At 44.8% G+C, this 25324-nt stretch overlaps 1 long non-coding RNA gene across 1 annotated transcript; it reads left to right on the top strand.

Moving 5' to 3' along the window:
- Positions 1-304: 304 nt before the first annotated feature.
- Positions 305-23560, top strand: LOC106008903 (uncharacterized). The gene is made up of 3 exons (XR_001183064.3): positions 305-4894; positions 6568-6770; positions 23376-23560. It is a non-coding gene; the product is annotated as an uncharacterized LOC106008903 (long non-coding RNA).
- The last annotated feature ends 1764 nt before the right edge of the window (positions 23561-25324 follow it).

The raw sequence follows: 25324 nt of genomic DNA, 5'->3' as shown, positions 1-25324 counted from the left end.
CTGCCGGTCGGCCGCCGGCTCCAAGCGCGGGGCGCAGCTCCTGCTTAGGGCGGGCCGGAACGGAGCCTCAGATGCCCGCCACCCCAGCTGCAAGCTGGGACCGAAGGGAGCCCCGCGCCGGGAAGGGCAGGGCCTGGGAGGAGTTCTCGCTCGCTGCAGGGGGTGCACGTGGCGCGCACACCCGGCTCTCCAGGCTGAGAGCAGCCGCGGGGTTGATAGGGCTGGGGGTGCTGCTCCAACCCAGGTTCACTAGCCCGGGCCATTCCGGACCAAGGTCGAGTCCAGCCACCTCCCCAGGGTATTTCTGTGCCTGCGTGCTGATGCCTGGCAACTTTTTCTGCATAGATGAGAAGCTGAACTGGTCTATATTTAACTTTAAAGATGTCCTTTTAAAAATTAAGGTGCAATTATCTCCCTGAAGGTTTTTCTTTCACTATATGCACTCACCGCGGCTTTGTGCTTGCCGGAAAAGGGGCCCAGAGTTGGGGTAATGGGCCAACCGCATGGGAAAGTGGCCCTAGGTAGACAGGGTGCAGAGCTATCTTTCCAAAGCCCTTTTCCCAACTTCCTTCAGGAAGTACATCCTTTCAGTTGCAGGATAAAACCAGTGGGTCTTCTAAATCTCATTTCCCCTTAGGCCTCTGCCTGGCTAGAGTAAGATGGTATAACTAGAGTAGCAAATCTTGACCTCACCCAGTCACACTAGCTGTATGAAACATAGCTAAGTCCTTTACCCTCCCTGAGCCTTAAATTCCTCTCCTCTGTAAAAGGGGGAAAATAATACCTCCTTTGACAACTGAGTAGATAGCTGTGAAACCTGAAGGCAAAGCGCTGGGGTTATCTGAGAGCTCAGAGAGGGGAAGGGAAACCTTGCTCTACCTGGGGAGCGGCGACTGCTGGAACTGTGTCATTTTATTGGGAGGCATTATTGCCTCAGGTTTCTTAAAGAAGTGAGAACGAGGCACCAGCTACTGCAGCCACCTTCCTGTTTGCCTCTGTCCCTAGAGCTCAGTGTAGGGGAAGCTCCCACACCTGACTGAGGTGAGACAGAGTTATATCAGGGCTCCAGAATTCCTTGTCCATGAGGATGGAGCCCTCAAGACATGTACTGAGAAACAGAGAAGTGTATGCAAAGCCTCTGGTATTGGGTACCTTGCCTTTCAGCCACAGGACAGTCCTACCTCAACCCCATAGGGTCCTTGACCAAGTATAGGTAAGTTTATGGTCAGAGCAGCTGTGGAAATCAAGCAGCTGGGACAAGCTGAACACTCTGGCCAGCCCATCTTGAGATGTAGCTGAGCTCACAGACCTCCACTCCGAGACCTGGGGATGGTCCAGCACTTGCTCTTGCTAGAACCAAACCCACTGAAAGGTTGGGTGTAGGCTCTCCTGCCAAGGCTTTGGCCAGACAAACGTCCAGGTAGATTGCCGTCCTGAGAGGGTGGGGAAGCAGCAAGGGCACCCATCCCAGCAGCATCCTCAGCTCCCTGGATCTCTTCCAGGAGCCTCAACCTGGACTGCAGGCCTGGCTGCAGCAGACTCTGCGGGGGACCCCCAGGCAAGCCACTGAGCTGTTGTCAGCTCCAGGCGGGAGCTGCAGCACCAGAGTCCATTGCTCAGCGCTTTGTGATGCTGCTTCTGAGTAACAGATGGCAGACAGTTACACAACACCACCGCCAGGCTTTCAAGATGCTGTAGCCCCACACTGCCTGCAGCCAGCTGAGGTGCCTCATTCCGAATGTTTGGCGTATGGAGAGACCAAGGCCCTGGGATGTGGTAGCTCCATACAGGGCATGTAATACCTGGGACAGCAGAGATTTCCTTCAAGGTGCTTGCTTCCTGAATCATCATTCTGACCTCAACTCATGTGAGGGAGATTCCCTGGGCCTATGGAAGCTGTCAGGAAAATCTAGTTTGGCTGAGTGTTACTACCTGAGCCAGGTGAAATGCATAATAGTCTGGGTGGCCAAATCCATTATCAATGGATCTCAGATGGGCCTTCCGACATCTGAAGTCAGGTGAGTCTCCATTGTAGGCCACAGTCATGGAGCCCTCTCCCAGGACCCAGCCTGTCCAAGGGTCCCCCATGCTGGGGAAGATATTGAAAACTTTAAAACCAGCTTAAGTAACACAGAGCACAGGTGATACCAGTGAGGGATTAGCTATCACCGGTGATTAATCCAAGTTACTTTTTTCTCATAGCCAATATGGGGAGGAAAAGCTCCAAGCAAAACATTTAACATGACAGGAAATGAGAAGAATAAATGTGCTCTGAATGAGGACTATCTTGGAGCCCGAAAATGGATCTACCCTTCTATCATGATATTTTTGAGCAAATTCCTCCTTTGCCTGGGTTTCAGTTTCCCTATCTGTACTGTCACATTATACAAAAAACCCTCCCAGCCCACCCAGCCAGGGGGCTCACCTTCCTTGTCCCTGGGTTGGGACTGTGTGCACCACTCCTGTCCCAGCGAGTTCTGTGTAAGCCATTCTCTCCTCACAGCCAAAGACATTAGAGAGCAAATTGGATACTGGAGCAGATGTGAGTCATTCATGTTAGTATAAAAACTATGGAATAGAACCCATTATGGCCCCGGAAAGCTGTGTAAAGCAGCATATGGAACAAATGTAAGCTGGAAACAGGAGGAAGCTGTGAAGTCCAGTGCATATGCTCTCCAGTGGCGTTTGCTGTGGGTTTTCACACTTTGCCTCTCATTTCCTTTGGCTGTCCTCCTGTCACACTTGCTCAGCTCACTGCAGAGGCTGCAGCCTTTGTTCCTTTTGGATCTGATTTCCCAAATCCCTCCTCTCTGCCCACTGTGTGACTTCAAGGAGAAGAAATTCATGTGCATACTCGTGTGGCTATGTGTGTATCTTGCCATCTGCATGCTCATAGGAACTGTCACAACAAGTGAGATGACTCCAGCCAGCCTAATGAAATTTTACCCACCGAGGCCCAGGCAGGTTTTTGAGCAGGTCTTTACCTCTTCTAGGCCATAGGGAAAGGTAAGCCGTGGCCAGGCAGATGGCAGCACAGAGAGGAGATGAAATTCTCACACCACGCTGGCCCTGCCCTGGCAAGCTTCCCCAGCAGCAAAAAGAGTGGCAGCAAGAATGCAAAGATGTGTGTCTGTATTCCATAGCCCTAGAAGTGCAAATCCTTGGGCCATCCCCTGCAGCGGGCGCTGTTCAAGTTCCATAGTGGTAAATAATACATCAGCCCCATTTTCCTCTGTGTTCCTTTCTCTTGTCATTGTATATCCTGTCAAAATCACATGGCCAAGTGTCCTGCAAGGGCTTTTTTACACAATGAGCAATGGAATAGTTAAGCCAAGTGGTAAATAAGAATGAGCCATTATCAACTGTTAACCTCTCTCTCCTTAACATTGGTGAGCCTTTGCCAAAGGAGTAAAGCCAGCCTGCTTTCCCTCCCATCTCTGATAAGTAGATGGGTGGCTTTATCCAAGGAATAAGGGATCTGACAGTCATCTTTCTGGATCTTTCTGGATCCATTAAACAATTCCTTTCACCCTCAGGCTACCCGCAGCCCATCCCTCCACCTTTTATTCATATGTACCACTGTATAATTTGCTTGCTTAGAAGGGATTTATATCTTTGCATTTCAAAAGCCTGCTTCTTTCATTCTTTTGAAATGCCTCCAAACTTTCTTTGTTCCTCACCCAAATGCCAGGTGTAAAACTTACTACTGCTACCATGATAGAGCCTCGCTGGTTGTGGAAAGTGGTTTGATCTTCAGTGATGGCGTTCTGCATAGTGACCTGAGACCCAGTCCCCTTTGTCCCCCCCCCCGAAAATGTAAAGTTCTAGCTTGAAGGAGTGGTCCAGTTAATTTAACAGAAAGTGGCAGAAAATTTAATCTAAAATATCTAAATGGGACTATCAAAGAGAAAAGAACAAGCAGAAGAACTAGAGGGATCCAATGACAGATATCATGCTTAGGTCCCACCTATCAGATGTCTGTCAGATTTCACACTTCCGCAGGTTTGTGCCAGGGCCTCTCCAAGCTTCCTGGACCTTCAACAGAGAGAAGGACCCGGCATGGTTCAGGAAGGAGCAGCCACCAAACCAGAACAAGCTCTGGAAACCAACAGCACATTTTCTGTCAAGTCGCTAATGAGTGTTGGCAGATTGTCCCAGCTTTCTTGGGACAGTCCTGGTTTCTGCTCATTTTCCTGCAAAATTATTAATAAGGCCTCTTTCACTTTCAAGAAATTCCTGTTTTGGACGATAAATGAGATGGCCACTCGAACAGCACTTCCAGTGATGTTTCTAAAATGAAAATCGCTTTTCTTAAATGACTAAAAATATGAGTCTTTGCTGTTTACGTGTGTGTTTGGCTTGGGATGCCCTAAATATGTGTGTGGGATGCTATTCTGAGTAAATATATTCAAGGCATTTATTCAGAGAAGAGGTAATGCGGACAAATTAAGCTAGCTTTAAATAAGGGAATAATTGTCTTACACACATCACCCAATTTTGACCTGATCCCATTCACCCCACTGTAATTGTCTCACTCACGTAGCAGCTCACACACTCTAGGAACCACCCAAGTCCCTCCATAGGTCAAAGGGTTCCTTAGCCCAGACTCTAATCGTCCCTTCAACTAACCACCGGTTCCTCTAGTGCAGATACTTACACAAGCCATAAAAGTGACATAAATAAATGAAAGGAGATGGTGTCATAGAAACAGGAGTGTAAACACAGCAACTACAGACCTAACATTCAGCCTTTGTGGTGAGGACATAGTAGGGAAGGGAAAGGCGGGGCCCATAGGACTGTTGAGGAATCAGCTCTAACTGATGATTGCCAATGCAGATAAAGCACTGGCAGAGTTTTCCAGCTTCTCAACAGAAGCAGAAGTCCAAGTGATGAGGTAACATTTCTTAGGGTTTTGTTTTGTCTTTATTGCTGTTGTTGCTGCTATTTTTCAATATTGGGGATCGAACCCAGGACCTTTTCATTGAGCTACATCCTCAGCCCTTTTTTATTTTTTAAATTTTGAGACAGGCTCTTACTAAGTCTTGTCCCCTGGATTTTAACTATTACTGACTAGTCCACTCCTTCCCCAAATTGGGTAGTTTAAACTAAACAGATTTTTAATCTGAATCCAGCCTGCGTATTGCCAGTTGGCAAACTGTACTTGACCATAAATGTCTTACACTGAGATGATCCTACATACCATCTCCTATCTCAGAAACAAATACACCCAGCTAGGGAAAAGGGGGAAGTAGACCAGACTGCCTGAGGGTGCACAGAAGGGAGTCATGCAACTCAATACTCTTTGTTCTGTTTTTGAGGACTAGGCAGCCCAAAGAAACTGCATGATCTGCGTAGACCAAGACTTGGTATAGTTCATGGGCTATCCCATATCTACCCTGCCCACCCCCGTGCTCCTAAGTGACACGACTCTGAGTTTCGCAGCCCAAGTGAGACACAGCTGAGAAATCTGGAGGGGGCATGGCTAGAAGTTTCCAAATAATCAGAAGAAAAAAATCAACAAAGATATTGTGAGCACAGACTCTGGGCAATTTACTGTGAGGAATACAAATAAATATAAGGTCTGTCCCTAACTCTTCCAGAAAGTGTAAGCTAGTAATTTGAAAGAAAGCCTTGAGTGTTAAAAGGCCTGATACCTTCTTGTGTTTCTGTTGGGTGACGCGATGACTCCTAGAGAGGGGTGCTTCAGTCCACATGAGAAAAAGCTACACTGCAACAGCAAAGTCATTTTTGGAGCCGTATTCTGCACCTGTCTTCCATTTCCCCCTCTAAGTGCGGTACAAATATTAATTAAACAAAGCTTATTTGAAAAGTGATTTTAGCATTTGAACTCATCTGGGCTGCATCACAAAATGACACTAATATCACCCCTTCTGTTGGTAGAATACTGTTTAATAAATACTCCTTCCTGTTTTTTGCAGTTTTTCCCATGCAATTTATTTTGCCCATCCTCTGGCTATCTCACCTTTTGTGTTATAATTTTCATGAGACAAGTGAAAATAATATTTCCCTTGTGCTCCAAAGAGCCAAATCCCTTTTTCTGGCTTGATCTGACAAAGGCCAGTTTGAGTGGTAATGGAAAGAAGCCTGGTGTACAGTCCAAGCACAAATCCTCTGGGAGAAATAACGCATCTCTTTGGGGAAACGAAATCGCGTATACTTATGAAGGAGGAGATTTTCAATTTATAAAGGTTTCCTATTTCTTTTGATTGCTGGGATAACTGCATTCCAGAAAGGTTAGGCTTCTTCTCTGTCAGACAGCTGCCTCTCAGGTCTGAGATGCAGATTTAAAAATGATGAGTGACAAGCATCCCACTCCAGGCCCTGGACCCCCGCCCCGGGGGATTTTGAAGCAGCGTAGATCAAAGGGTTAAAATCCATTACCCAGAGAGATGGGAAAGTTCCTCTCAGTGATTTCTTTCCTCATCATTGCTCTCAGGCCTGAATTCCAAATTGATTTCCTTAATAACTATTAAAGATCTTTTTAATTAAACCCGGCGTCCTCTTCCTTGGCAAACTTTTCTTGATGACATCTCTGGTTAATTAAAGGTTTAAGCTGCAAAGACGTATTACATAAGAACAAGGGAAGCTGCTTTATGGCACGCTGGTGAAGGATCCTGCTGATTTCTCCTGAGCGGCTCTCAACTTCCTTTATGGCATCAAAGGCCCCAGAAACTGTTAGTGAAGATGACGTGGAGGAGGGGATAATTTTTCTGTTTCCTGAGGTGCCGTTTCTCCTTGTATGCTTGCTGGTAAGTGTTCATCAAGTGTTTCTCATTAAAAACATGGCTCATTTGGATCGTAATTCACTGAGGCTGACAAAACATTTCTACCTTTTCATCCAAAACGGAGAAAAGCCTTCTTTCATCCTTCACTAAAATGCAGCAACTGCTATAAGAGGATGTGCCCGTTTCTCATGAGAAAAGAGTACTTATTTATTTATTTATTTATATGGTTCCCCAAATTCATTAGAAAATGACCCTTATTCATTCACCTTCTTTCTCCTAGTTCATTTTTCCACCAGGTTCCCTGTTTTGAAATGGTAAGGTATACAAAACGTCACTAAGGAGCAGAGCTTTTTTTCATGCAAGGTAAAACAGCTCCTAAGCTGTGACTCAAACCCATGACCTTGGCATTGTTGTCGTCCTGGTCTAAAACAGTAGTACACCAACCTAGATATGCATTGGAATTACCTTTGAATGCTGTAAAAATCACAGGCTTCTGCCACACTCTAAGCATGAGGAAATTTTTATGGTTGAAGTCTCTAGAGACCCAAGTCTGGGAAGCACTCAGTGCCACCCATAGGCCTGCCTACAAATAGAAAAGGCGCTCCACTTTTTCAGTGGGGACCACTCATACAGGCAAAACAAAGCAAAGGGAAACAGAACCTCACCAATGCTGCTGAGGGCAAATGGCTCTAATTCTGATGAGATCCCAAGGAGGAGATTGAAATTTTTTTTCTTTGATTTTTTAAAAAAACGGGAAGCAGGAGTATAGACAATCCCATATTAAAATCAGATGTGTGGAAAGAACTACTCATAGATTGTCATTGGTCAGTGGCTCACAGCTCTACATCAGTGGTTCTCAAACCATAAAGAGAATCAGAATCACCTGAAGATTTTATTTTAGTGGCCATTTTATTATAAAAGTTTTCAAACATATGTATGAAAAATAGAACACCGGTACACTCAATCATACATATACTATACCTATAGCCCAGATTCAAAAATTGTTAGTATTTTGCCAGACATGTATGTGCCCACAATGCATTCATATGTAGTATGATCAAAAATACAGTGCATTTTAATATTTTTAAAGATGTATTACAGTAAAAGATACAGTGCAATTTATCTCCTTCAAAACATCCCCTTTCACTTCAAACACACTTATCCTATGGTTCTTGCCACTTTCTCAAGAAGTTCTGGAAGTTCTTTGCCATGAGTGCCTTTACTTGCACTGTCATAGATGGCTTAATGTCCTGATCAATTCAAAATCAATTCAAAACACATACCTTTTATGATCAATTTAACACAAAAGCTGCATGGTGCTACATCCAGTGAATAAGGTGGATGAGGACCCACTATAATGGTTTTTTAAATGAAATTGCCATAAAGATTCGGAAATACTTCAGGACCTTAAGATAGCTATAAAAAGACATGAAAGAGGACTTCCAGAACTGCTTCAGAAAGTGGCAAGGACAATGGAATATGTGTGTGTGCAGTGAGGGGGATTCATGGCAATGTGTCTTTTAGCATAATAAAATTTTAAATGTAAACATTTACCGCATTTTGTGATCATGCCCCGGATGTAATTGCTGAACAATTAAAAGGTAAATAACAGATGTCATGATCCGTAACACCTCATTAGCTTTTTGTTACTATAGCAGACACTTGAGATCATCAACTTATTTTTAAAAGGTTTATTTTGCCTCACAGTTTGGGAAGTTCCAGACCATGACTGACTGGCCCCATTGCTCTGGGCCTGTGGCACGGTAGCACATCACATTGGGAGCGTGTGGAAGAGCAAAACCACTCACCCCATGGCCCGAAGGGAGGAAGAGGAAGGGGCTAAGGTCCCACAGTCCTCTTTCAGGGGACCTGACAACCTCTGGATAGGCCCCACCTTTCAACTTCCGCCATCTCTCAAAAGCACATCTAACCTTTAACACACTGGGCCTCTCTCTGGGGGACCCTCAACATCCAAACTATAGCAGCACCTAAATAACAACCTTAAGTAACCCACAGATACTTCAGCTCCCCTTGCCCAAATTAATGACATTCTCCAACAAAATACAGCCCTGACCCCATTATCAAACCCTAAGTGGCTTTCAAATAATGCCCTAAGACCTTATAATACCTGTCCTATAATCAAGTTTCTAGGGAATTTAAAAAGACAAAAATTTTAGAAAAGTAAAAGAAAGGAATGCCCCTGGGTTGGATTCTCCCAAATTTTGGTTCCGTTAGGTAATGATGGTATTTTGAGAAATACTACTATAGATGTCTAAGAATGTTTTTGCATTAACTAAAAGCTCACTTTTTTGTACAATACTTCAAAATGCTTGGCCATCTGCATGGCACTTACAGTCATTACTTCATCCTATAACCTTAGCAGTGTTACTGTAAGGTGGAAAGATGAGTAGCTCCAGTGTCGGCTTGAAAGAACCAGGCAGGGTGTTTTCACTCTGCTTCTAACCCTGCCTGTGTGATTTGTGGCGTGAGACCGAACTTCTCTCTGCTCTTCCATGTCTTCATCTGTAAAGTGAGGAACTAAATCGATGGTCTCTGAGAACCTTTCCATCTCAGCCTTTCATTCAATGCATTTCTGACTCCTTTTCTAAAACTCCTTATCCATCTGCATTTGACCCTGTAGCAAATTTATACAGGAGCTATAGAGTCATAAGGGAAATACACACTATTAGAATGTTGTTGAGAAACAAATGAAGTTGACAAAAATCTTCCCACTTGCTATGGCCAAGTAGGGCCAGAATGCTGAGCATCTGCCTCCTGTGCCTGCTGCCTCGAGAGTTAGGGTTAGAGAGAGGTGGGATTCTTCACAACAGGGCAGGGCCCATGCATCCTCATCCTTGTGCCTTTGAAAGAGGACAGCAGATTCTAAGGGTACATCACTGACAAAGGCAACAACTTCTAAACAGCCAGGCTAAGTTTTGCTAAAGACCCCCGTTTCGTTTCTCAAGTGACTTCAACTTCCCCACCTTCCGTGTATACAGGCCCTCTGTGTTCCCACAGCCCCTACCAGGTTCACACATTCTCCAGAGCTGGCCCATGGTGGGCCTGGGGGCTGCCAGGTGAAAGCAGAGCTACTTAAAATTCTTCACCTGGGGAGACTTTCATTTTATATGTATTGTGTGAAATTTTTACTACCAGAGCATACTCGTGCTTTCCTTGTGTAATTAAAAATAAATAATTAAAATCCTTGATGGCTGATGGGGTTTTTTAGGTCTCTCAAAGACAAAAGAATCTCTAGGGTGTAGCAAATGGCTCCAAAGTTTCTTTGGGGTATGTGTATGTGTATGTGTGTGTGTGTGTGTGTGTGTGTGTGTGTGTGTGTGTGTGTGTGTGAGAGAGAGAGAGAGAGAGAGAAAGAGAGAGAGACAGAGAGAGAGACAGAGAGAGACAGAGAGAGAAAGGAATAGAGAAACAAAGAGTATATGTTGGGGTCAGGGAGGTGGTATCTCATTCACAGAAACTGAATGGAAATGGCTCATAGATGCTAATACAACAATAATAATGTTGGAGCCCTTATATATAGACCATGTGCCCCATTAAGGCACAATATGAAAACTAAAGCTACCTAACCAGGCCGACTCCACTCACTAATTCATTCATATTCTCTCTCCCTCGCTTCTCCTCCCTCTCCCTTCTCCTCTCATCCCCCCTCCCCTCTCTGGCCGCTGGTGACCTCCTTCAGAATACTGAATCTTTGCTCTAGAGGTGGCTGGTTGGAAGGTACCTCTCATAATGTCCATCAGGACATTCCCTCCAGAGTGACAACAATGGTGTTTATGGAGCAGGTTCCTTCTTTAAAAGTCCTTTTGCCTCGTTAGGAGGCTAATCACCCCTAGTTGACTTTCTTCATCCTTAAGGGAAAAAACTGGTGGTGTCAGGGTGATGGGCCTGAGATTGTAAGCCCAGCAGTTTCACAGAGGGAGTTAAACTCCAGCACTTTCTCTCCATGAAGGGGTCGAGTGCCAGGGGATGAGCCCTCATTATGGAGAGTCAGACATCTGAGGTCAGCAGGCTGAGGCCCTGCTTCTCTCTAGCCTGCCCTTGGGGATCTCCAGGTGCTCTGGCTTTAGGGACACCCCCTGTCCAGAATCAGCTGAGGTGGTCAGCTCAAAAAGATGGAGCTGAGGGCCGGGGATTTAGCTCAGTGGTTTCGCTGCCTGCTGGGCAAGCACAAGGACCCGAGTTCGATCCCCGGTACAAAAAAAAAAAATGGAGCTGGAAGGACAAATTTTAAAATCTTAGGACCAAATACAAGTAATTCTTAACAATGAAGGTGCAAAGAGGATGTGAGTGCTACGAGTGCTATTCAGACACAAAGAACACCCTCTGGTATAAAGCCAGATTAGCTCAGGGCTTAGGTTCTGGCCCCAGCCGTGCTATCAGCCTTTCTGAGCACCGTTTTCATCATCTAGAGAGAGAAACAGCATTAGGAACCTCTCCTTACAGGGGTGCTGTGAGGACTTAGAGACAGTATTATAAGTAAGACACCTGACGTCACAAATTACTGTTGCTCAGGCTGTGTGAGGATGATGAAGCTACCACCTGGATGGTGAGGGCTGTTTTCTGTACCTTTCTAACCTCTCCACTTAGTGATATGTTAGACATGTTGAAAATACCCAATGCTATCTTTGTTTCATGAATGTATTTTTTTAAAGCAAGCATCAACTTCCACTCCAGTGGTCCCAAAAGGGGAAATATAAAGAGGTGGGCTCTGGAAATACAGCACTGACTCTACCCCTCACAGGACACAATGGTCTCGACAACTCTGGTGGGCCCATAACTCTTCTTTGGCTGCCTACATCCAAGCCACTCCCTATCTCTGGGGAATGCCCCCCACCCCACCTCAAGATGAGGGGCTGACTCATCCTCTCTCAGTAGAGCAGAGAACCCTAGCTACTTCTTTTCCAGCCTCTCTTACAGCTAGAGTTCAGGTATTTCACTCTGCCAATCACAGTAGTTCGGCAGTGCAGTGTTAGGATCACCCCTGGGAGCTCATTCCTAGTTTTCCATAAGCTCCCTCAGTTCTTTTACTAGTTTGCTTCCATTCTATCAACCACAGTAGTTTTCAGTAGCTTGCAACTTAGAATAGTTCTGATCCAGAGCAAAGTACTTAATCTCTTTGCAGTTTGGTTTCCTCATCTTTAGAGTGGAGTTTGTTCTTTCAGAATAGAAGGAGATAATGTATCTCAAATGTTGGCACCAGGGTACTCAAGAAATATTTCCCTTGAGCACAGGCCCTTCAGCAGTAATAACTTCAATTTCTAGTGTTAACTATTCCTTGATGGCTTTTGAGTATTTCTGTGCCTCAAGGATCCATACAATGCTAACGAGATCTCTCGTTTTATTGTTTTTTTGTTTGTTTTGTTCAAGTGCAATTAGGAGGGCAGGAATGAATCATCCCCCAAGGTTACATATCGAATCTCTCAGATCATCAAAGAGGGACCTGTATAAAGTGAACCCAGGCTGGGGACCAGTTCTGGCTCTTGATTCAAGAAATCCAGCTCATCTCTCCAAATTTCCCTGAGCCATCCTGCCGGAATGGAATGAGCTTGGCACAAACAAAAGCTCTTTTAATGCTTTCAAGAATGTAATCCTTTTGAGTTCCAGTTTTTTCTAAAGCTGGAATAAGAAACAGTTGCAGAGTTACTATCTCTCGGCATCTCTCTTGCCCCCAAACTGGTTTTTGTGCCTTTGTTAAATGCTGCACTTTAAGGACATTGCCATGAGGTGGTGATAAAGAGCCACATGCACTGACAGCCTTGAATGAAATTCTAGATGGTGTAATAACTGCTTTAGACTTGCCTTGTGATTGACAAATGAAATCTATTAACTGCAAGAAAAGAAAACCTTTCAAACTGCCTTAAGCAAAAAAGGGCAACTTACTAGATATAGAGTAGAATATCTCACAGTAGAAAGGGGCAGTTATTACACACACACACAATTAAACAAAACAAAAATTACATGAAACACAGGTGTATCTCTCTTCGTGAATTCTAGACTGTCTATAAAAGGCTAAGTGGATCTTCTCAGGCAGCCAGGCTTTTCGTGAACCATGAATCCTAACTCAGCAATTGAGTCTTGATAGACTTTGATGCTGTGGTTTCCTTCTTTCCTACAAAAATGTTGATGTATTTTTCTTCTGGTCATCTGCTTGGTTATAAGATGAACTATTCTCACCCATAACTCCTGCCACACCGGTTCACTCTGCCTTTTTCCGGTAGCTTTCTGGGACAAAGTCTCTAAAATTGTGTTTCTCTTTGACCCTCCCTCACCAAGAAAAAAATCATTTCAACCAGTTTCTTCTTCTGTTTAGCCAGGGTTGGGTGTGACCGCTGCAGAATTAATTAGTAGCCTCTTGGTCTGGTTGCCCTGACAATGCCTACCAAAGCATCAGAACCCTTTCAACCAAACAGCACATTGAGAAGAAGTCAATTAACTATTTTCTTCATACACATAGGCCAAGTATGCAGAACACCTCCTACAGAAACAAGCACCCAGGGGATGCTCAGTAAACACTTGCTGACTACCTGGAAACACCCAGGCCAAGAAGGTTGGTGTTGAGTCAGCAGCCTCGAACATCTAAAGGCATTTAGTTGGTGGCTGAGACTCTGTCCAAGGGGAATAGTAGCCAGTGTGATTTTATGAGAACCTCAGCGTGGTATTGATCTCTTAGAAGTAATGTGGGAGAGCAGGAAGTTGTCTACAAGACAACTTTTGTTGTTTGGCACTCAGAGCGGGAGGGAAAAGTCAGGCCAATTCCTTCGTAGCTGGACACCTCCACTACCACTTCCCAAAGCCACAAAGAAGATTCTCCACATTTTTTCTTTTTTTTTTTTTTTGGTACCAGGGATCGAACTCGGATCCTTGCACTTGCGCAGCTGGCGGCGAAACCACTGAGCTAAATCCCTGGCCCCAATTCTCCACTTTTGACTTCAGTCTTGGGGGCTTTGCCACAGCATTACTGCTCCACTGCAGGCCATTAGGCTGACTCATACTGTATCAGATGCCCAGTCAGGAAAAGCTCCCTTGCTCAAGTGTGAGTAATAGAGGATGCTGACCGATTCCACGAATACAAGATCTACCTTCAGCTTATTATACATGAGCATGATACTTCCACCTCGGTGCTGATGAATCATCGATTACTTCTCAAATTTCTTATGACTATAAAAACAACAGTGAGAGAGTAGAAAAAGAGGGAGGGAGGGAGGGAGGGAGAGAGAGAGAAAGAGACTGACTTGAGCTAGCCTAAGTAAGAACAGCTGAATGACAAGATAGAGAACTCAGTTACTGACCAAGCCAGGTCTCCTGGAAACAGAATGCAAGGAGATGAAAAGTGCAGGCCCATGCAGCTGTGCTGTGTAGTGTAAGTAATCGTGCATCTCTGCCTTGTTCTGGCTTGTGCTGTCTTCCCCCTGCAGTCTGCCTCCTCACTCATGTTTCCTGCTCCTGTAATTTCAGCTTTGGCTTGCCTGGGAGTTGACTCTAGTCTAGACTCAGATTCGCTAACAAATAACTCTCTATTGCTTTTATAAACCAACTCCAGATTTCAAGAGAGGGACCTTATTGGCCCAGTTTTGCTCTAGACCAAACAACAGTATGGGAAGCCAGGGATTGAGAGGAGATTACAGTTATGACTGACCTGGACAATCTCCTCAATCTGGGCTCTGGGTGATCATCTGAAAAGCAGCTCTTGGAGTCAGGGACAGACACCCCAAACCACATCAACTGCACCTTCCATGATTGGGATCTCTTGTGCCTTTTCACTTCCTGTAGTTTTATGTACATTGCTGGTCTTCGTTCAACATACTTTCTTGTCCTTCCACATTTTCTTTATATATTTTGAGCATCTTTTCTCTGAATATGTCCTTTATTTTCCCATCATGCAACCCAACCATATGTATTCTTACATTATATTGCTAGATCTTAGGGTTGAATGGAGAATATGTGATCTCAATTCAGGGACTCCACATCTTCCACCCCTAACTCCTATTCTATTTACCTAACCACAGCTGTTGCCTTCTTGTTCACTGAAAAAATTTGTCTCCAAAATTCACATTGACATAGGACTCCATAGCCATCTGTTTACCTAAGTCGGTTCCATAAGTCTCTTATTCAGCAAAATCTACTTTTGAGAATTTCTGAGGGCTTCAGCTTCATGAAGCTTGTCATATCACAATTAAATCAGAGTAGTTCCTGAGTCCAAGTTAGCTATCACTAGTTTTCACACACACACAAAAATCCAATTCTGCCTTTTTAACCAGAGACCAACAGATTCATTCTGATTCCCAGGACTTAATGAAAACAGGGCCTTTCTGGGTGGGTTCAAAAAGCATATAGTTAAAGCAAACACCATGAATTCTTTACTTAGGCCTTCCTACTTTCCTTCTCCAAATGTGTACTGAGGACCTGGTATGTGTTAAGTTGTACTAGCTAAGGTGAAAGAGACATGGAGTGGGCAAAAGTTCTTGCTCTCACATTAATCAAGTACTTGTATTACTAATGTACAATTACAAAATAAAAGAAGGCCAATGAGGGAAATGAACAGTTAGAGGAAATCATACATCGGAGGAATGTGACCTATATTTGGGGGCTCAAGAGGAGACTTTCCCAAGGAAATGAGATTTTTAACTCAGTGCTGAAAATAAAGTTATCTAGGCCAATGAGATGGGCTAAGAAAATAATTCCAGGTATAAGAAAAGGCCTAGTGGCCAGAAGGGTCATGTCACAATCATGGAGCTACAAGAAGACCTGAGTGAGGGAAGATAATAGAAGGTGAGATTGGAGAGGCAGGAGCAGAGCTCTGGAAGTCATGTTAAAGTCCCTGGGCTTGAGCCCACTACCACAAGAAACAGTGTCATTGCAGGGTGTTGAGTGGCGGTACAGGTCAATAGGGGTCATAGAGGAGGCTGTTTTCAGATTCCTGGGTTCAGAGAGCCTCTTTAGTTACATTCTGAAGAGGCCAGGATGTTGTGCATAGCCCAAAGGAGGAGACGGTATAGGAAATACCAGGAGGATGGTGGAGCTGGCACTGGGACAGTTGTAGCCAAGATGGAGAAGGGGATGAATTTGCAAAGCCTTAGGGGTAAGACCTTCAAAAGCTTATACGCTGCTTACAAAGCAAACCAATACAGTTATCCAGCTTTAAATGCCATAGAGAAACAGGTAGGAGAGGTGGGCAGTGCTGACTGTAATTGGGGAAGTTTTCACAGGGAACATGGCACTCGGACTGGGACTCACTGAAAGATGGTTAGATTTGGACCTGCTGGAATGGGGGAGAGTGGAAGCTTCAGGTCCTAAGGGAGATGCTTCAAGCTGCCGATGATGGGTTACTATGCTAACATACTTTATATGTAGGCTTCTAGTTACCCACTGAGGGGCAAAACTCTGCATAGAGATTCTCATTTGACATTGGCTACAGTGTGTTGAGTGTCTCCATTGTGTAGGCATTGTGAGTATGCATAGGTGACACCATACAGATGCTGCCCTAAAAATGCTCATGGTCCACACTCACCTCTTCACAGTCAGTGCAAGTTTCTAACAGTAGAGTTGGATGAACTCTGTGTTACCCAGGGAGCTCACTCAAAGTGCAGATTGCCAGGCTTTCCTCAGACCAATTAATGTTGACTTGCTGGCCCAGGGCCCAAGTCTTCCTTCCACAGTAACTCGCTAGGGGGTGCACACACTTCCTCAAGCATGAAAATTGGACTGAGGGGCAGAAGAAGAAACAAGCATTTTCAGAGAAACCATACTGAGTATGTGACAGGCATTTTACATATGAATTTATTCAATCCTGTCAATGAGAGTCCATCATCTCTACAGATAAGGAAACTGAGATGCGGAGAGGTTAAGAGATTTGCCTAACAATGCAGCCCATATGTTATGAAGTGGAGTTTCAAAGGAGAAATCTCATCCCTCACACACAAAAAATGTAAAGTCCAGTCTAGCAGTCAAAAGCTGAGGGTAGCTCACCACCCTTTGGTTCAACAAGATGACAACATTGGTGCATTTGATGAAAGTGCCTTGATGAAGATCAACCATGATTTTCCCAGTACAATTCAGCAGCTAGAGTTCCTATGAACACCTCCAGAGCAGTAGAGAAGAGCACAAAGCAGGGGTTGGAGGGGATTGACGTGCAGACTAATTAGTAGGCAACAGAGCCGTATGAGTCTGAAAGTCACCAGGAGGGAGGGCCACATGGGAAGCACACATGCCCTTATTTGGCAAAGTTATTGCTTTACTGGTAAAACTTGCTCTCTAATACTGAGACACAGCTGCATTCAGTAGGCAGGAGCACAGACCCAACAAAATCACTTCTAACCTAACCGGGAGAAGCAACAAGCAAAAATGGCAACATCCTTTCTTCCCCTTCCACTGCCATTTAAATATCAACTCCTGGGTCAGACAGTCCTTGGTCCCTCCTGGTTGGCAGATCATCCCCAGCAAAGTAGACATTAGCCTGCAGAACCAAATCTGCAGTCACTGGGAGTTATAAGGTGAAAACTGCCAGGTCTAATAGGCACTAGGACGGAGCAGATGAGGCTGAGGGTTAATTCCATTGTGCAAGGAAACATTGGCAAGCACATCCCAACTGGAGCAGATTATTGTAGTGGAAGTAAAATATTTCACAGGATATTTTCAGAGGGAGATGCATGCAGAGGAAACAGTTCCAAATATATAAATATATATTTAAATTATCTTTTCAGTGACAAGCTAGGTAGGAACATGTGGGTAATTGATGCATATGTATGAGAGCATAAATAAGAACTATAAGACCTGGAAGACTTTCAAGCTCTATGGCAATTATAAACCATGAAAAAAATACCCTTTCTTGGGGTATAGGGCAATTATTCAAGCATCTCTCCTCATCATGGGAGCTGGAACTTATACAGCATCATACAGAAATGGGCTAAACAAGGGGTGAGCTGTCATAAGCTAATAGTGATTGCCAGCTTTGTGCTTTTCCAAGAGCCTTCCCACACATTATCCTACTTAATCTCTATGTGCATTAGTTTCTTATTGCTGCTGTAACAAATTACTACTCATTTAGAGGCTGAAGATAATGCAATTGTTTCCTCTTCTGGAAGTTGGAATTCCACAGTCTTACAGGACTAAGTCAAAATGTCATCAGGAATGGTTCCTTCTGAAGGCCCAGTAAAGATCTGTTTCTTGCCCCTCCTAACTTGCAATTCTGTGCTCTCAGCTCCTTCCTGCATCTTCGAGGTCAACCACAGAACATCTTCAAGTCTCTGCTTCCATCATCACATTGCCTTCTGTCCCTCTGTTCTTCTGGCCACCCTCTTAGGAGGACACCTGTGACACATCATATCTACCCAGATAATCCTGGAGACCCTCTCCACCTCAAGATCCTCTATGTAGTCCCATCTGCAGAATACCTTTTGCCATATAAGGTAACATATCCACAGATTCCAAGGATTAGGACGTGAACGTCTCTCTTTGGGAGACATTGTTCAGCCTACCACACTACAGATATCCTATGAAGTAGTTACATAAAGCCCATTTTTAAGTGAAGAAACCGATATTCAGAGGGTTTCTTAACTTGCTTCTGTCAGACACTGTTTTATTCAAGTATCTGACCAACATTTACTGAGTGTTCTCTTTGTGGCAGACACTATAATTAGTATTAAACAAAGTGCAGGAAAGTCTACTTGGAGGAGCTAAGTGGGCAAAGTAAACAGTTATTTAAAAATTTGCATAGATACAAACATAGTGTTGGATAGGAAAGGAACACAGTATTGGGAAAGAAAACTAACAGCAAAGGGAGGAGGGAGTTGAGGAGAAGCCTTCCTTGAGGAAGTGGAATTTGTGCCAAGAACTGAAGATACAAGGGAGAAGACAAAGCAGCAGGAACAGCGTTTGATACTGAAGGGACAGCAAGTGCAAATGCTCTCCAGTGGTACGCTCCGTGCAGCCACCAGAACACCAGTGTGGCTAGAACAGAGTAAGTGTCACCTCCTTTCTGACCCTGGGTTATGAGCCCTCCTCAATTTCCAAAACCCCTCACATGCACCCCTCATCAGAGCACTGACTGATATTAACTCCAGGAACACTGTATGGGGTTCTCCTTGACTAGATTGTGAGTCATGGAGAACAAGGACTATGTCAGTTCATTTCTGAGTAACCAGGCATGCACAGTCCTTGGCATAGAGTAAGATGCTCAGTAAGTACTCACTGAGTAAATGTGTAAGTGAATACTATGCAGATCCCTCCTTCCACAAAACTGTCTGAGCTCCAGTGTGACCAGACCACAAAGTCATTGATACTGCACCGCTACCGTGCAGAGAATGTATTACCCCTTTATTTCTGTATAGCTGATCTATCTCCCTCCCATTCTCAATCCTGCCCTCCATCTATCCATAGATATTGAGAGAAAAGGACTAGTTCATCCCCTTCAAATTGTATCGTAATACGTAATTATCAGCAGCCTCTTCATGTAACATAGTATGCTCCTTTGGGCTTTCAGATTTTTGATCCTTTTCCACTGAGATAGCAACTAGGTAAATGAAGAGGTCTCCTCAATAGGTGATCCAATAGCTCTCCTACACCCCAACCCAATAAAAATTAGAACTTCCATGTTGGAACTGAAGCTGGCTGGAGACAGGCACATATCCAGTCAGGTACTTAGGGTGGTACAGAAAGTATGGAGTGTTTAGTTTCTTATGTTATCAGATTATTAAGTATAACTAAGAGTGACAGACCACATCCCGGTGGTTGGATCAAATGGCTACTGATACATTTTTGCTTGGGCTCATTTTCCTTGTCTGCAAAATATGAATAAGTCTTGTCTGTCCAACTGGGCAATGTTCTTACAAGGTTCAATTTACAAAATCAACGTGAGAACCACGTGTTGGGGAGGGAAGGTGAAAGATCCAGAAAAGAAAGCATAACCACCTCCCCACCCTACCCTAACTGGTTTATCCCCCCAGCATGGTTTATTTCACCACAGATCCTACAGCTATGTACCTATAATACTTACCTTGCAGTACTTTTGGGGGATTGGCTCCCCACAGATGCCCAAATCCATGGATGCTGAAGTCCCTTATATAAAATTTATATAAAATGGCATAGCATCTGTATGTAACCTACCCACTCCCTCCCATATACTTTAAATCATTTCTAGATTACTTATAATACCTAATACAATATAAATAGTTCTTATACTATGTTGTTTAAGGCATGACAAGAAAAAAAACTATACGTATTCAGTATAAATACAAATTTTAAAAATATTTTTACACCTTGTTTTGTGGAATCTGCGGATGAGAAATCATGGATAAGGAGGGCCAGCTGTACTCCCCCAGACTTCTAGAACTTCCATAGTCTTCTGATTCTGCTGCCATTTCCAACTTTGTCCTTCAGTCTTCCTGGTTTTGTTACCTTAAGCAACCTCATTCCTCCTTGCCTCAACTTCCCTACTTTACCTCACCATGGTTAGCAGACTAAATGAACTTGACATGAGACAGGTCAGGGGACAGTTGTTCAACTCATGTCAGTTATTTCCAGGCTGGCAGGCTGCCTCCCCTGGCTCCAGCCTCTGCCTTCCCAGCTGAGCCTGTCCAGGAACCCTGCCTATCTGCATAAGCCCCAAGCAAGTTCCTCTTCAGGAAGGCAGCTCAGAATTCTTCAGGCCACACTGCGTCTCCTTTGCTAAGTACTTCTGCACCAATTCTCAGCAGAACTACACAGTGTAGGGCTTCATTATCCCGTATTTGTTCCATTCGACTTGTTTCCCCAACTAGCTGTGAAACCCTGAGGACTGTGTCCTAGGCCTCTTACTGCAGAGAAGCATGGGAGAGCCGAATCCCCACTCAGTGGCTGAAGGTATTACATATTTTCCCATCTTGGTACTTGCTGGCCCAGTCACTTGGGCTCCTGCAGCAGTTGAAGCCCTCTCATGGATGGAGAAGGTGGTAAGAAAGCTGATTGCCCATAAGTAAATAACTGTTATAATTATGGAAGATTATTCTCAACAGACCAGCAGACGGGAACCAATTTGCATAACAGACATGGTTATTCATGGATATGTTTGTGATTTGTCTCCCAAAGCAGATGAAGACCCTAAAATTAATATATGTATGCAAGCACTGGTAAACCAAATGCTCACTCCTTCACTCTCTGCACACATGTTGCCCTCAGGTCAGATTCTGCATCTCTAGATCTGTTTGTGGGGCCGCAGAGCCCTGGAGAAAGTGAAAGCCTCAGAGTGTAGAACTGGAGGAAGGTCGCAGAAGTGTACAGACTGCTTGATGTTTCCCATCACCCCAAGAGGCCAAGGTTGCCAGTTGCTCATTTTAAGCAGTCTAGTAAGTCCTAGAAGCCTAAGACTGTTAAGACTGTGAGAGGGATGCCCGAATCATTTCCCCCTGCTGGCTGGGGGCGGTGGGTGTGGCTTAGCCAGCAGCTGTCTGCCCTCCCCTTGCTTCCCTTAGTTCTTCCGTGCAGCTCAACGGACCGAAATAGTTTACTTCAGTGTCCTCCCTGCTATCTGGAGTGTTTTCCAAGCCAACATGTGTGCAGCCAGGCCTTGAGGTGCCCCTCCCTTACTCCAGCCACTTCGGATAATACTGTTGTGCTTTTGAGACCAGAGAGGGCACCCTGGAGGGGCTAAGATCAGGAAGTGGGGCTCTGGGCCCCTTATTGCATACCCAATACTCACAGCAAGTCTTCCAGAAGACTCCCTGGTTTCAGCCCTCACCCTCACCGAAACAGGTCTACAAGCTGCTACATAAGTAGCACTTCTCAGGCGCTTCTCAGGTTTTAGTCTAGAAGGGCTCTCTCCTGTATACTATCTCATTGTGGTACAATGCAGGTCCTGTTACAATAAAGACTCACTCTGGTGTTCCTGTGAACCTGCTTGTAAGAGTAGTGCAGGCTCCAAAAGTCCTATATCTTAGGATTTTTATCCTGAGTAGTACAGGCAGAGTGGTCAGTTTCCAAAGGAAGATGAATAAATACATAAAGCTGTTAACACCAGAAAGACCAGCAACCAACAAAGATCACCAACAGAGACACAACACCCGGTAGAGTTGACCTACAGTGTCTAGCACAAACTGGCATTGGATGGGGATGGTTGGCAGTGGCAGTGACCAGCAGCTGGCTGTGTCAACTGTTGGCATCCAGCATTACCTGGTGACATCAGGACTGCTAGCAGAGCTGCACTTTGATTCATGATTTCCATCTGAATCCAGCAGAAAAGTCTTAGGCAGATTAGCAACAACTGCAGCATATCTTGCAGAGGAATAGAAGAAAGGAGAAATGATCAAGAAAAGTTATCTGAGAAGTTTGGCAACACTGGTCTTTGCATACAGCAGAATCGCTGATGGAGCTTTTTGTGAGTTAAGGTTCATCCCAGCACACCTTGGAAATAAGCACTCTAACAGGAAACCGATAATCATCTGTGACCTTAAGGGATGTGACATATCGAGAGAGTGCAGTGTGTTCACATGAAGAAGGTGACCCAGGAAGCTATGTGTCTAAAGTCTTTCCAGGTCGTTCTGATTTAGGGTACTGGTGATGAGACAACGCTTCTAAACCAGGTGCTCAATTATTAAGTTAGGAGCCTCCGTTTTTTTTTTTTTAAGCAAACTCATCTTTGGAAGACCACTTGCTTGATGAATAGGTTTTTGCAGTGAAAGCTCTTAACAAACAATACAGACACCAAGCTACAGAGAAAACATAAATAATCCCTAAAGGAAACTTCCTAAATTTGGGAATTAAAGGGGGAGAATCACACTGAAGATAAAGATCTAGGATTTAAAGATAAGGTTTTATTTCTTCTCAAGATTAGCGCTTAAATGCCTATTACCATTTGTTTACGTATCTCTTTCAATAATCTTTCTAAGGGGATGTGAAATGATTTCAGCTTCAAAATCCCAAACTCTTAAACTCAAAGCATTGGCTCTGCCTAAGTCCCTTACATACTATCTATTGTTTTTGGTTTAAAGGATATTTATGTAACCCCCATGGGCTCCTAGCAAGATTCATCCAGCAGCTCTTAGTTAAATAAATCAACACTCAAGAGGCACTTTAAGGGGCTAGCAGGTTGTGGGAAGCTGTTTGATCAGGCCTAATGGGAAGCCACACTCCTGATAGGGATTAACGGTCTAAAAGGAAATCTTCCCAGGAGGAAATCATGCTATGGGAGTGGCTGGGAGAGAGCCACTGGGAACCAGACACCACAGAAAATGACCTGTCAACCCAGACGGTGTGGCCTGCCACGAAGGAGCCATGTGTTGAAATGAAGAAAGTGATGTCACAACCAGCACCAGCAGATGGCTGAAAGCAACTCAGGCTTTTGCTGAGAAGTCTTGGAGAGCAGGGCTTGCCGCTGCTTGCAGAGGGCTGTCCAGGGGGACAAGGGCAGCGCGCAACTGGCAGCACAAATACTTAATTACTAGAGAGGCCTGTAATGCAGCGGATCGGACTTGTCTCCCGTCTAATGATTTGTTTACTTTTCCAGGTGCCCAGAGGTGGCTCTTCTTAGTTGGGCGATATGAATATCTGGCTACTCTAAATTAGCATCCTCCATCAACGGCAGATAGGATCAAAAGTGTTTTAATAAGAGTGCTAAGATGTTGCTTTCCTTTATCGTAGTGTTGACACTTACGCTGATGATGCAAAAGCGACAGCGGGGGCCACTCGAGCCAGCGGCAGCAGACCCAACAGCTTGCTGGCAGGTCCCTTCCCGCCACATGCTTGCAATAAAGAAGGAGGAAAAAATCAATTTCATTTAAGAATGTCTTCGGTGAAGCAGTAAAAATGATTAATTTTATTAAATCTCAACCCTTGAATACATGTCCTTTCAATATTTTCTGTGAGAAAATTATACTTCACAGAGCAAGCGGTTGAGTAGCTGAGTGCCGCTGGTGAGCTGCCTTCCCATGGACAGCTGTCCTTAGCTGCCCTTGCTGCCCTGGCACGGACTTCCTTCCGGTAGGTACCACAGAGACTCTGCTGCTGCTCGGTGAGCCACAGCAGGCCCTGTCTAATAAAGTCTGGGTCAGCTCTGGGTAGAGGGAAGGGGCTTGTCTTTGGTCAGTTTGTCCCAGCCCTAGGGGTGGTGGATGCCTGTTATGCCTGCTTTTGTATTCTTTAGAGAGAGAGCTAAAGTACCCTCATTATTCCAATGTCCTGTTCTAGTTGAAAAGCCCTTGTATCCAACTTTCCTACTCAACTTCCTGTATGGTGTCTCTCTCCTGATTGAACCCAGAGTAATGTCCACCAATAAGATGCTTTCCTCTGCAAAAAGCCTCCAGACTACCCCTGGCCTGGGTCTAACAGCACCCTCAAATGTTCATTAAGATCCTCTATTAGTCACCTTTTCATTACTGGGACAAATCACTGACACCCACAATTTAAAAGATCGGGTGTTTTTTGCTTTTGCTTTTGGCTCATGGTTTCAAAGACTTCAGTCTGTTTTTGAGTGGCTCCAAGGCACAAACATGGTGGCATAGGGCATGGCAGAGGAAAGCTGCTCACCTCATGGCATCCAGGAAGTAGAACCATGGAGGAGGAGCCATAGAGGAAGGGGCCAGAAACCAGATATAGTCCCCAAGGTCACACTCCCATGACCCACCAGACACAACCGGAAGTGTGCTTCACTAATCTTCTAGGCATCTCTCAAGCCAATCAGAGCCCCTGCCCTGAAGGCCTGCTCTTGAACTGGGTGAGTCTGGGTGGAAATGCCTGGTCTTGTTCACTGAATACTTTGGGGGTTTTTTTGTGCTGAATCTGTGGTACTTGCTTCTTCTCCCAAGATGGATGAGATAAAACTGCTTTCCCAGCTGAGATGGGAGAGAAGATGGGGAGCCAGAGCTGAACAGCAGCTTTGAAACTGACTGTGAAGTTTCTTCTTCCTTCTCTTTTCTTCCTTCCCTTCCTCAGATCTCTCCTGAGAGTGAGCGGCCCAGGGCGGGACAGCTGGGATTGGTAAGGCCGCCTCTATCCTGGCCTGGCCTGGAAACACCGCTTCCCTGTCACACTCTCAACGTCAGCTTTGAGAGAGGAGCGTGCCACCAGGAGGGTGGGGACTGGCATGCACTTGGCTGGAAAAACACCTATCAGGGCCCTCTGAATTCTGACAAAAACCTGAGGAGAGGAGCTGGGATTAAGTTACTCCCTTTAGTAGATCATGGACATTCACTGGGCTTCTTCCCATTTCTACATCTGCCAACATGTCGTCTCCTCTGCCATGCTACCAGAGCAGTATCTCCAGACCATTGCATCCTATTTCCATCATCTGCCGTTACAACCACTCATCACTGTCCTGTGAATCCACTGCCTATGGCTCTGTCATTTTCCCATGCTTTTGCTTCTACCAGGAACACCTGTCTTTAGCCTTCAAATCAACCTCCTCCACGTCCGCCAGGAAATCTTCCAGGACTTTCCAGGCTGATCTAAGGACACTGGATCAGTGTCCTTATTTCTCAAACCTTATTCTGGGCTGGTTTTCTTGTATTTTAACTTGACCAGACTCTCTCCAAAAGGACTGGAACTGGACTGTCATTTCTGCATATCAGGATCTGATGTGCCTTTAAAAAAAA

Source organism: Heterocephalus glaber, unplaced genomic scaffold (assembly GCF_053883595.1).
Source record: "Heterocephalus glaber isolate CG9 unplaced genomic scaffold, H.glaber_assembly_v1.0 deba00001457, whole genome shotgun sequence".
In the NCBI taxonomy this organism is placed as follows: domain Eukaryota; kingdom Metazoa; phylum Chordata; class Mammalia; order Rodentia; family Bathyergidae; genus Heterocephalus; species Heterocephalus glaber.
Note: the sequence above shows the minus strand (reverse complement) of the source record. Positions and strands in the feature narration are given on the sequence as shown.